The sequence below is a fragment of the Macrobrachium nipponense genome, chromosome 42, assembly GCF_015104395.2.
Source record: "Macrobrachium nipponense isolate FS-2020 chromosome 42, ASM1510439v2, whole genome shotgun sequence".
NCBI lineage: Eukaryota > Metazoa > Arthropoda > Malacostraca > Decapoda > Palaemonidae > Macrobrachium > Macrobrachium nipponense.
The window spans coordinates 34,958,394-34,970,893 of NC_061103.1; the positions used below are offsets into that span (position 1 = coordinate 34,958,394).

Here is a 12,500-nt window from a genome sequence, read left to right on the forward strand (position 1 = left end):
GTTTGTTCTCTGGGAAATAAGAGATAGCCAAGCCATGTACAGAAATTAAACGGCAATAAATAATATTCTTGATCACGGGCAAAAGCAAGAATCCTGGAAGCACGTCCTAGGGAATAAGAGTTCCTTATTATGGAAGTAAAAGGATCCACTGCTATTATTTTGATATGATTTTTGTCGAGTTCACCTGCTACTTTACCTCTCATTGATTACTTTTTTCATCTTGGAGATTACGATCCTTTGATAAACCTAGCGAGTAGTGAGCGTTTATATTATATATATATATATATTATATGTTTAATATATATATATATATATATATAATATATATAATATATTGAATAAATATGTATATATAAAACTGATATAATATATATAATATTATATATAGTTTAATAATATATGGATAAACTATAATTATATCCAATATTAAATAATAATATAATATATAATATATTATATATATATATTATATATAAGTATAATACAGGATGAATTTGATGCATTGATTTCTTAATCTCTGTATCTGTTTGTTGTATTTTTAATTTGTCTCATTAGTTATTATTAATAGCTTTTTCGTGTTTTGTTTTATTCGTAATATGCGTGTTCACTTATGTTGTGCAGTGATTCTCAAACTGTGTTCCACGGAACCCCCAGGGTTCCGTGAAGGACTTTTCAAGGGTTCCGTTTGCCCCGCGCCCCCCATTATATATATATATAATTATATTATCTATTATTATATATATCTATATTATATGTATTGTATGTATTAACTGAATCACGAAAGTTAGGAACATGATAAATCCATAAATAAAGATATATGCCACGAAGGAAAAATATACGAAGGAGTTTTTACAGAATATTTATGCTGGCTTAGCCTTACATCTAGGCCTTTGCTAGACTGTCCGAGATAAAATGAGGGACAATCCATACATGGAATTTTATATATTATGTTGTTGCTTTCTCTGGGGCCATATAAATGATATTCCTGTAAAGTGGTATCGTTATGTTGATGATATTTTAGCTGTTCTGCCTGTCGGTATTGATGTAAATGATATACTCTCTAAATTAAATAACCAGGTACCATCGATTAAGTTTACTCTAGAATTAGAAAAAGACAATTGCCTCCTTTTCTTAGATGTTTTGATACATAGAGAAACCATTTCAATGTAAATTCAGTATTTATAGGAAACCAACCAACAATTTAACTTATGTTTATTTCTTCTCAGGCCACCATCTTAACATAAAAATATCAATTTTTTCTTCTATGCTTTTACAAGCATTGCGCATTGTCAGTCCACAATATTTGGATCAAGAAATTGAATACATAAGAAAAATAGGGAAAGATTTATGCTATCCTTCACATATATAAAGCCCACAAAAAGTTTTATAGTGTAAGTAACACGCAGAAAGAAAATTCTAAGAACATTCTCAGTTTGCCTTATTTTAACGGATTTGAAACCATTAAATCCTTGTTAAAAGCTTTTAATGTCAACCTTGTTTTTTCCTATAACACACTAAAAGGAATGTTAATAAAAAATGGCCCCAGAGAAAGCAACAACATAATATATAAAATTCCATGTATGGATTGTCCCTCATTTTATCTCGGACAGTCTAGCAAAGGCCTAGAAGTAAGGCTAAGCCAGCATAAATATTCTGTAAAAACTGGGCAAACATCTAATGCAATATTCATTCATTTAAGTGAAAACAACCACCGAATAAATTGGGTTGGTAGTTCAGTAATTGCAAGGTCAAGAGATGTCTTATCACGAAATCTTTTAGAATCTGCTTTAATACAACTTACTTTTCATTGTAATTTCAATGTTAGTCGTGGCCTTTTTCATTTAGACCCTTGTATTTGTAACATGTTTAAGAATGACCTCAAAGATGTAATTACAGACTTAAATAAAAATTAGTTGCCTTAGAGTTTTCTTCGTTGTAATGTATGTCTGACATGTATTGTGAATATGTATTGTGAATATGGTTTTGTTTACCAAGTCTGAATAGCTGTCACCTATAATCCTTTAATTGTCTTGTCCTTGTATCTGAGATAATTGTCTTAAACCTTTAATTGCACCCATTGTTTATGCTTGTTTGGGAAGGTTACTCATCTTCCAGGTGTGTCGGATTCTAGGTACTAATCTCTTTATAATCCCTATCTGTCAGTTATACGAATCTTCTTGTATTGTCTTTTTCCTCATGTATGTCAGTTTCTGCTTAGTAAAGGGCATTTAACGTCGAAAGGTATCGCAGATACTCCTTCGTTTATTTTTCCTTCGTGGCATATATCTTTATTTATTTATATATATATACATATATATATATATGTGTAATATATATTTATTATATATATACATACATATATATATATATATATATACATACATAATATATATAATATATATATATATATATATATATATATATATACATATACACGTTTGGCGAAAGTTTATTTTTATTTACTGATTTACTTATTCATTAGAACAGGGGTGGATAAGTGAAATATGAGTAATGAATCTCTTGCATCGAGAGAGAGAGAGAGAGAGAGAGAGAAACAGTACAGTGTACGTGAAACATACCTGTCCGTTTGGCAATAGTACGGGTCCCACTACACCTTCCACTGCTGCTAGATCTCGAGTTAAATGCTCTGTCTACCGACTTTTTGCAACAGTTAGTGACAAAGCAAAACATATAGAGATCTTTTTATTTGAAATATCTGGCGACACTTCTTGATAACTGTGTCTCTATTAAATTGGTTGTTAAAAATAGTTTTGGCTAATAGTAGCTTGAATCCTGCAACACTGAGGAGACACCTTGAAACCAAACACCAACAGTTAGTTAATAAACACGTTGACTATTTTATAAGAAAACGTGATCAGTTAAAAGAAAGTATTGTTTCCATAAAAAAAATTGCTTACCAAGACAATAGAAATGCACTTGAATCATCATACCGAGTACGTGATCACATTGCTAAAGCTGGTGAAGGAAGCTCATACAATTGCAGAAAGAATCTTGACTAAAATCGTGCATGAAAGATGTGGTTTTCTGTATGTTTGGTGAGAAATATAATATAGCAAGGCTCTTGACACTGTACCCCTGTTAAATGACACCATATCACGTCGAATCAAAGAGATGGCAGATAACTGTGAAACCCTGTTAATAAACCTCATAAAAACATGTCCTGTGGGCTTCACCATTCAGCTTGATTAATCAACCGATGTTGCCGGGTTAGCTGTCCTCCTTGTGTTTGTACGATATGTGTCAGAAGAATCTGTGCATGAATTCAGATTTGCTGTTGTGCCAAGCTCTCGTGACAACTACAAGATGTGAGGATATATTTAAGATATCAGACACATACTTCGGAAAAAAATGATCTTAGTTGGGACCTTTGCATTGCTGTTTGCACTGATGGTGCAAAGGCAATGACAGGCTCAGTAAAGGGTGTAATTGGTCTCATCAAAAATGTTGCACCTGCTGTGGAGCATAGACACTGTTGCCTCCATAGAGAAGCACTAGCTGTGAAAAAGATGCCAAGTGATCTAAAAGAGACACTTAATGAAATAATCAAGGTAGTTAATTTCATCAAGGCTAAGCCTCTTCATTCTCGAGTGTTTGCCTCATTGTGTCAGGAGACGGGATCCATTCGCAAAACCCTGTTGTTACATACAGAAGTGCGTGGCTATCTCTTTCACGTGTGTATGAATTGAGAAATGAGATTGAAGTATTTCTGAGGGAGCTCAAGTCTTCTCTGTTAAGCCACTTCACTGATGAAGTCTGGGAATGCAAAGTGGCCTATCTTACAGATTTATTTTGGGAATTAAATGAGCTTAAATTATCATCACAAGGTTCTACTATCAATATTCTGAATGTTCAAGACAGAATTTAATCCTTTCTTTTTAAGGTTAAGTTCTGGGCTGGTTTTATAAAGAAAAACCAGACAGAGTGCTTGCCAAATTGCCATACATTCCTGAATGAAAATTCCTTAGAGTTGGCTGGTAGTACAAGAGACTGCACCTACAACAATGAAAAGAAAATTTACGAGAATACTTTCCAAAACAATCAGACCCTCTGACATGGCTGCGCAACCCATTCATGGATGAGGATAATGTGATGAAGCAGAATCTGTCAGTGACTGAAAAAGAACAGCTTATTGATATTTCAACTCACCTAACTTTGAAAACTAAATACAACAAGGACTCTCTCCTTCCTTTCTGGATAAACCTGTTGCATGAGTATCCAGAATTATCTAAACGAGCATTGAAACATCTTATGCCCTTTGCAACAGCATACATGTGTGAAGCAGATTTCTCTATATTGCAACTAAAAACAAATATCGATGCAGCACCTGATACTATGCGTCTGCAGTTAACAAACACTTCCAGACTTTGATAGTCTCTGTAGCCAGAAGCAAGCTCACCCATCACATTTAAAAAAAGGTAAGAATTTTGATGATGAGTAATAAACTTTGCATTTTTTTTATTCGTGTGTGTGTGTGTGTGTGCGTGTGTGTTTGTTGGGGAAGGCTCAACATTTATGGGCGACATATCCACATAATATTGGGTGAAGGGATTGTAGGAGGTTCCACCGAGTACCAGCAAATGCAAAAGGTTTCCGTTAACTGGAAAAGTTTGAGAACCACTGTGAGTGTGGAGGGTATGTATGTGTATAATAGTATACATACTCAAAACTGGGAAAAAAAAGTGCACACTCGGTATTATATAACATATGCTTTCTTAAGCAGAAATACGTATGCAATATAGTATATATAATTGAAACTATACATCCACCAAAAGTTACACTGATCACATGAAACGGGTACAACGCATATTTTGTTACGTCGTTGTTTTTACCGTATAATCACCAGTAATAAGCCGTAACACGCAATACAGCCTTCCACTCCCCCATTTGCATATCTTTGACGGCACGTGTGGCCGCAATAGCGTAGTATTTACTACATCGTCCATTGAGGAACTCCCCGAAACGCAGCAGGCGTCATCTGGTTGGTCGACAGCTCGGTGTAGGCGGAGTCCGAGAAGCACACCCACCGAGCCAGCCAATCGGAGCTCTCGCTCTAACTGGGTTGCTCATGCTTGAATGAAAACAGGGTGCGTTCTGCATATTTCTTATATTGGTAATAATTATTGTTATGCGTTTTTTTTTAAATAGATTATTGTTTGTTCTGTGAGCGTATTTGGTAGACGAAGTTTTCTTACGCATTTTAAGCTATGCCATCGAGTACGGGTGTACCAGCCAATAATCCTTCGATACAAATACGTAAAATTCACGTACTTAGCGAACTAGTTATTTCCAGAATTTACTAGGACACGTTTTTGTAATGTCTGATGTGACGTATACCGGATCAGCATCTAGCTATACAGTATTTTTCAAATATAGCTTCTCCCTTGTGAGGATTCAAAATGCTATTTCAGCCGCGAATTGATCGCTGTTATATCTATTACATTCAAAAGTTCAATTATGTGTCATCTAGACTGTGTCCAACGAGGTCATTTTATATAATTCGTAGCAATTTGAAAAAAAAAAAATATGTAAAAAAATCATTCAACACTTTTCTTTATTTCTCTAGGCATTCTTTAGATTGTGTGATCCAAGGTAAAATAACCATCTTGCTTTAACGAAAAAGGTGTCAATTATACGAATCTACTTAACCTAACCTCAACCAAAGTAGATGATTGTATATTTTGCTTGAGGTAAAGAGAGAGAGAGAGAGAGAGAGAGAGAGAGAGAGAGAGAGAGAGAGAGAGAATGAATGTCATTCTTGCCATTTTTACGGGAGTTAAGTTCATTCAGCTACTGCAGTATACTTTTCTTTCCCTTAATATCCTGAGTTTTATGACACGCGTAAACTCAAACTTCTGGCAGCTGTCGAAGCCCCACTTACGTCAATCATTTCTCTTGTGAGTAATCCATGACCTCCGTAGCAAGCTGGGACTATTATAGCGCTTGTGAATGTCGTATCGCCAGTGAATGCCATACCCCAAAAAGAACTATCGTAATTATTACAATTCACACGTCGCGGTATATACTACAGTAGATTCACATCAATCGTGCATTTGACGTCTAGGCCAGTCCCTTATACGTCGCTCCTGATTAGCTGTGGATAAGCCAATCACAGGGCTGGAAACTCGCAGTCTCTCTCGAGAGTTCACGTCGGCAGGATGTATGTTCCACCTCTCCTGAAAGACGTATCCCTCAGGAGAGGTGGAACACACATCCGGCCTATATGAACTCTCGAGAGAGACTGAGAGTTTCCAGCCTTGTGATTGGCTTATCTACAGGCAATCAGGAGCGTCGTAAAGGACTGGCCTAGACATCGGATGCACGGTTGATGTGAATCTACTTGTTTAAGTTCTTTGACTGGATGGGTGATCAGTAGATTGTGATAAGGAAGTGTTTATGGTTCTTGCTAAATTCTGCAAGGTCAACAGAATTCCAAATCTGGAATTTTACATTCGCTCGGAATATATCAGTCGGAATTCGGCGTTTTTTTTTTCAAATCATTTATTCTTAACTAGTTTTATAAACGAAATAAACATTTACGTTATTATTAAATTGGGAATATGCGTATTATTTTATTCCTGAAAGATAACATTTTGTCAAATTATTTCAAATGATAATATAGGTCTTCCCCAAATAGGTTAGAGTAAGCAGGGAAGGTCTGTCATTTGTTTTTATTACTGTTATTTTTGAAACATCAGAGTAATTTTAAAAACAGTCAAATTACTTAGGAAAAGTGTTCTCAGAGTTTGTAAAGGCAGAGAGATAGAATTGGGGAAGAAGAAAATGAAGAGAAGCCTGTGAGAGAAATGTTCCTTTAAGTAGTCGTCATTTCCATGTGTTACTTGCAGTTTTAAAGTACCAAAGTAATGTCATTTTTAAGTAGCAAAATAGTACAAGTTGTGTCCAAATCATGCAATTTTTAAGCACAAAAAAGAATTAATTCTTAGTTACCAGAATAATGGCCCTTTTAAGTACCCAAATAATGTGTTTTTTTAGTAACAAAATAATGCAAGTTGTGTCAAAATCATGTAATTTTTTTAGTACTGAAATAATGCCATTTTTAAGCATAGAAAAATTAATTTTTACCTACCAAATTATTGCCACTTTTAAGAACCAAAATAATGCAGTTTTTAATTAACAAAATAATGCAGTTTTTAAGTACCAGAATAATGTCATTTTTAGGTAACAAAATAATGTAAGTTGGATCAAAATCATGCAATTTTTAAGTACCGAAAGAATGACTTTTTAAGTACCCCTCCAAAAACATTAATTTTTAAGTACCAAAATAATGTCACTTTTAAGTAGCAAAATAATTCAATTCATGCAATTTTTAAGTACCGAAATAATGCCATTTTTAAGCACCAAAAAATTATTTTTTAAGTACAAAATAATACCACTTTTAAGTAACAAAATAATGTCATTTTTAAGTAACAAAATAATGCAAGTTGTATCAAAATCATGCAGTTTTTAACCGCACAAAATAATTATATTTTTAGCACAAAAAATTGATTTTACGTACCAAAATAATGCAACTTTTAAGTAACAAAATAATGCAAGTTGTATCAAAATCATGCAGTTTTTAACCGCACAAAATAATTATATTTTTAGCACAAAAAAAATGGATTTTACGTACCAAAATAATGCAACTTTTAAGTAACAAAATAATGCAGATTTTAAGTAACAAAATAGTGTAATTTTTAAGTACCAAAATAATGCAACTTTTAAGTAACAAAATAATGCAGTTTTTAAGTACCGAAATAATGGCATTTGTAAGCACACACAAAATTAATTTTTATGTGCCAAAATAATGTCATTTTTAAGTAACAAAATAATGCAGTTTTTAAGTAACAAAATAATGCAAGTTGTATCAGAATCATGCATTTTTTAAGAACGGATATAATGCCATTTTTAAGCACACAAAAAATTAATCTTTTTGTACGAAAATAGTAATTTTTAAGTACCAAAATAATGCAGTTTTTAAGTAACAAAATAATGCAGTTTTAAGTATAAAATAAATTAATTTTTAAAGTACCAAAATAATGTCACTTTTAAGTACCAAAATAATGTAATTTTAAGTAACAAAATAATGAAATTTTTAAGTAACAAAATAATGTAATTTTTAAACATAAAAATAATGCCACTTTTAAGTACCAAAATGATGTATCAAAATCATGCAATTTTCAAGTGCGAAATAATGTAATTTTAAAGCGCCAAAAAAATTATTTTTTAAGTACCACAATAATACAGTTTTAAGTACCAAAGTAATGCCACTTTTAAGTAACAAAATAATGTCATTTTTAAGTAACAAAATAGTGCAAGTTGTATCAAAATCATGCAAATTTTAAGTACCGAAATAATGCCATTTTTAAGCACAAAAAAATTTAATTTTTTGTACCAAAAATAACTGTTACTTTCAAGTAACTAAATAATGTTCATTTTTAAGTAACAAAATAACTGCCAAGCTGTATCAAAAGCGATGGCAATTTTTTAAAGTACCGAAATAATGCCATTTTTAAGCACCAAAAAAATTATTTTTTATGTAACAAAATAATGTCATTTTTAAGTAACAAAATAATGCAAGTTGTATCAAAATACCGTAGCAGCAGTAACAGTGGAGTAATAGCCTGCGCTGTTTGCAATAACTTCAAGACTGACACCTTCGCAAGGCCATTTGTGTAACCCAGTACGTTGTATCACCATTACGCAATGACTGGCGCCCTTGTTTAAGAGCGGAATAACGCTGGATAAGATGAGGTTGACTAATAACTACGCCGCTGAACCCAATATGCGTCTACTCTCTACTTTCCGTCGCACGTAGATTTCGAGACGTAATAAAAACTAAACAGATCTTGCTTTATCATTCAGCGTCGTCGTATATATATTGTTTTTATTTATACTTCTAATACTTTGAGACAGAAATAACTAAATAGATCTTGTTTTATTATTCAGCGTCGTCGTATATTGTTTTTATTTATATTTTTAATACTTTGAGACGTAGAAATAGCTAAATAGATCTTGCTTTATTATTTAGCGTCGTCGTATATTGTTTTTATTTATATTTTTAATACTTTGAGACGTAGAAATAACTAGATAGATGTTAGGTTTATTATATAGCTTTATGTAAAGTTTTTTTTTAGTTATATTAATTCTCTTTATCGCTGACTCGGGGAGTGTGTCTACAACTGCTTTGGTGTTGTTGTTGTTTGTTGTTGTGGGGGTGGGGGTGTGTCAAGAAAGCCCTTTGGAAAAGGAAAAGTCTAAAAATAAGTCTGGAAAAAGGTGTTTCGCGTTGAGTTAGAAATAACAGGCATTTTAGGATAGGATATGTAGCCAAACTAGAAGAGCTTGAAGGCATTGTGCAGTCACCTTTACACACACACACACACACACACACACACACACACACCACACACACACATTATATATATATATATATATATATATATATATATATATATATATATATCTATACATAATATATATATATATATATATATATATATATAGTATATATATATATATATATATATCTATATATATTATATATATATATATATATATATATATATATATATATATATATATATCTATACTACATATATCTATTATATATGTATAGATATATATATATATATATATATAGAAATATATATTCATATATGTGTGTGTGTGTTTGTGTATGTATATGTGTGTATATATATATATATATATATATATATATATATATATATATATATATATATATACATATATATACGATATATATATATATATATATAGTATATATATATATATATCTATCTATATATATAGTATATATATGACTGTAAAATGTTCTGTAACAACAGAATTCCATCTAATAAAAGGAGCCCATAAAAACACAAAATGTAGAAAAGAGAAAAGTATTATATTCAGAGACTGCTGTCTCTCTCTTCAGGTATATGAATGAGAAAAGTTTACAGAAAAGTGTAATTTATACAAGATTCGTCCACAGTAAGCCAATTTAGGTCACCCCCGCTGATAAGTCTTCCTTTAATCTTCTTAAGCGTTGTTGAATGAACACTGCGTCGACGATGTCCGATGTCCAATTCCCTTTTGAGATGTTCATTACCTGCTTCTCTTTTATTAAGGCCGATTCCATCATTTGACTCTTGTACCGGCAGTTGCTGCTATAAATTACACGTGACATATTCCAGTTTATTCTATGGTTATGTTTTCATTTATATGATTGAAAATAGCCGAGTTCTGTTGTCCATACCTAACTGACCGTTTGTGTTGTATTAATCTCTGGGGAAGTGATTTACCTGTAACATCCGATGTAAGATTGGTCACAGTCCTGGAGGTATTTGGGTAGGTAAATGCAAAAGGGTTGGATTTCCCAAGGGTGTGAGTTACTCTCTTAATCGTCTCCAGGTGGGGAATTTTTATTTATTGTTGGGTGTGTCTCTGGTCTTGTTCTTTACGGGGGTCGGTAGAAAATTACGTTTGCTTTTTGAATTGCTTTCTCATTATATGGTCAGGATACTTTAAAGATGAAAGTTGCTTGCGAATTAGTTCAAATTCTTTTTCCAGGAAATCTGGGGAACAAATTCGTAAGGCTCTTAAGAATAGGTTGCTAGCTATACCTAATTTGATAGTATTGTCATGATAGCTAAAGTAGTGAATATATGAAAGTGAGAACGTTGGTTTTCTGTATATGGTAAATTTGTATTCTGTCGTGTCTCTGATTATTAAAACATCAAGAAAAGGAATTTTGTTGTCTGTTTCCCATTCAACTTTAAATTTGATGCTGGGCACTAATGCGTTTAATTTTGAGAGGAATTCATTAAAATTACACCACTTATTATCCCAAAATTTTCTACCGACCCCCTAAAGACAAGACCAGAGACACAACCCAACAATAATAAAATAAAATTCCCCACTTGGAGACGATTAAGAGAGTAACTCACACCCTTGGGAAATCCAACCCTTTTGCATTTACCTACCCAAATACCTTAGCCAAATCCTGATTAACGTTCAACAAAAGACATCGCCCAAAGACTCTGGGGTATATGAGATCCATGCCAGGACTGTGACCAATCTTACATCGGATTTACAGGTAAATATCTTCCCCAGAGATTAATACAACACAAACGGTCAGTTAGGTATGGACAACAGAAACTCGGCTATTTTCAATCATATAAATGAACATAACCATAGAAAAACTGGAATATGTCACGTGTAATTTATAGCAGCAACTGCCGGTACAAGAGTCAAATGATGGAATCGGCCTTAATAAAAGAGAAGCAGGTAATGAACATCTCAAAGGGAATTGGACATCGGACATCGTCGACGCAGTGTTCATTCAACCAACGCTTAAGAAGATTTAAAGGAAGATTATCAGCGGGGGTGACCTAAATTGGCTTACTTGTGGACGAATCTCTTGGTATAAATACCACCCCTTTTCTGTAAACTTTTCTCATTCATATACCTGAAGAGAGAGACAGCAGTCTCTGAAATATTAGTACTTTTCTCTCTACATTTTGGTGTTTTTATGGGCTCCTTTTATTAGATATATATATATATTATATATATATATATATATATATATTATATATATATATATATATATATATATATAGCATGCATGTATTGTATTAAATGCACTAACAATCTCTCTCTCTCTCTCTCTCTCTCTCTCTCTCTCTCTCTCTCTCTCTCTCTCTCTCTCTCTCATTATGCATATCACTTGTATTTTATTAGTTCTGAACATAATTAAACAAATATATCTGTATAATTTGTATATGTGAATGGTTGACTGCTTAATAGTTATGGGGTGATGGAGAATACAGATCGCCTAATTTGTTTAAATACGAATTTCATAAATTTCAAATATATATAAAAAAATTTCATTTTTTGTAATATGAATGTAGTAAGCCTCAAATATGTTAAACAATAATTTCTTTTTTTTCAATGTCATAAACCTGTGAAATGTTAGAAAAAAAAATTGTCATTATTTGTCATAAACTTAGAATATGTTACAAAAACAAATGTCATAATTTTTTCAACATAAATGTCATAAACCTCGAATATGTTTGAAGAAAATTGTCATTGTTTTCAGTATGTCATAAACCTCGAAGAAGGAAACACTTTTTTTTTCATTTTGGATGTCATAAACTAGAATTTGATAGAAAAAAAAGTCATTTTTTCAATATGAATGTGATAAACCTCGAATATGTAAAAACTGATTGTCATGATTTTTATAATATATATATGTCATTAATCTCGAATAGGTTAGAAAAAATATAGTCATATTTTTTTATTTAAATATCATACACCTCGAATACTTTAGAAAAAATATTGTCATATTTTTTTATATAAATATCATACACCGCAAATACGTTAGAAAAAATACTGTCATATTTTCAATATGAATTTCATAAACCTTTAATACGTTAGAGCAAATATTGTCACATTTTTAGTATAAATATCATAAACCTCGA

At 32.2% G+C, this 12,500-nt stretch overlaps 1 long non-coding RNA gene and 1 pseudogene across 2 annotated transcripts in view; one reads left to right on the plus strand and one right to left on the minus strand.

Moving 5' to 3' along the window:
• Nucleotides 1-4,072, plus strand: part of LOC135213222 (organic cation transporter protein-like) — a 41,550-nt pseudogene extending 37,478 nt beyond the window's left edge.
• Nucleotides 1-12,500, minus strand: part of LOC135213431 (uncharacterized) — a 105,743-nt gene that overhangs the window by 44,240 nt on the left and 49,003 nt on the right. The window lies entirely within an intron of this gene.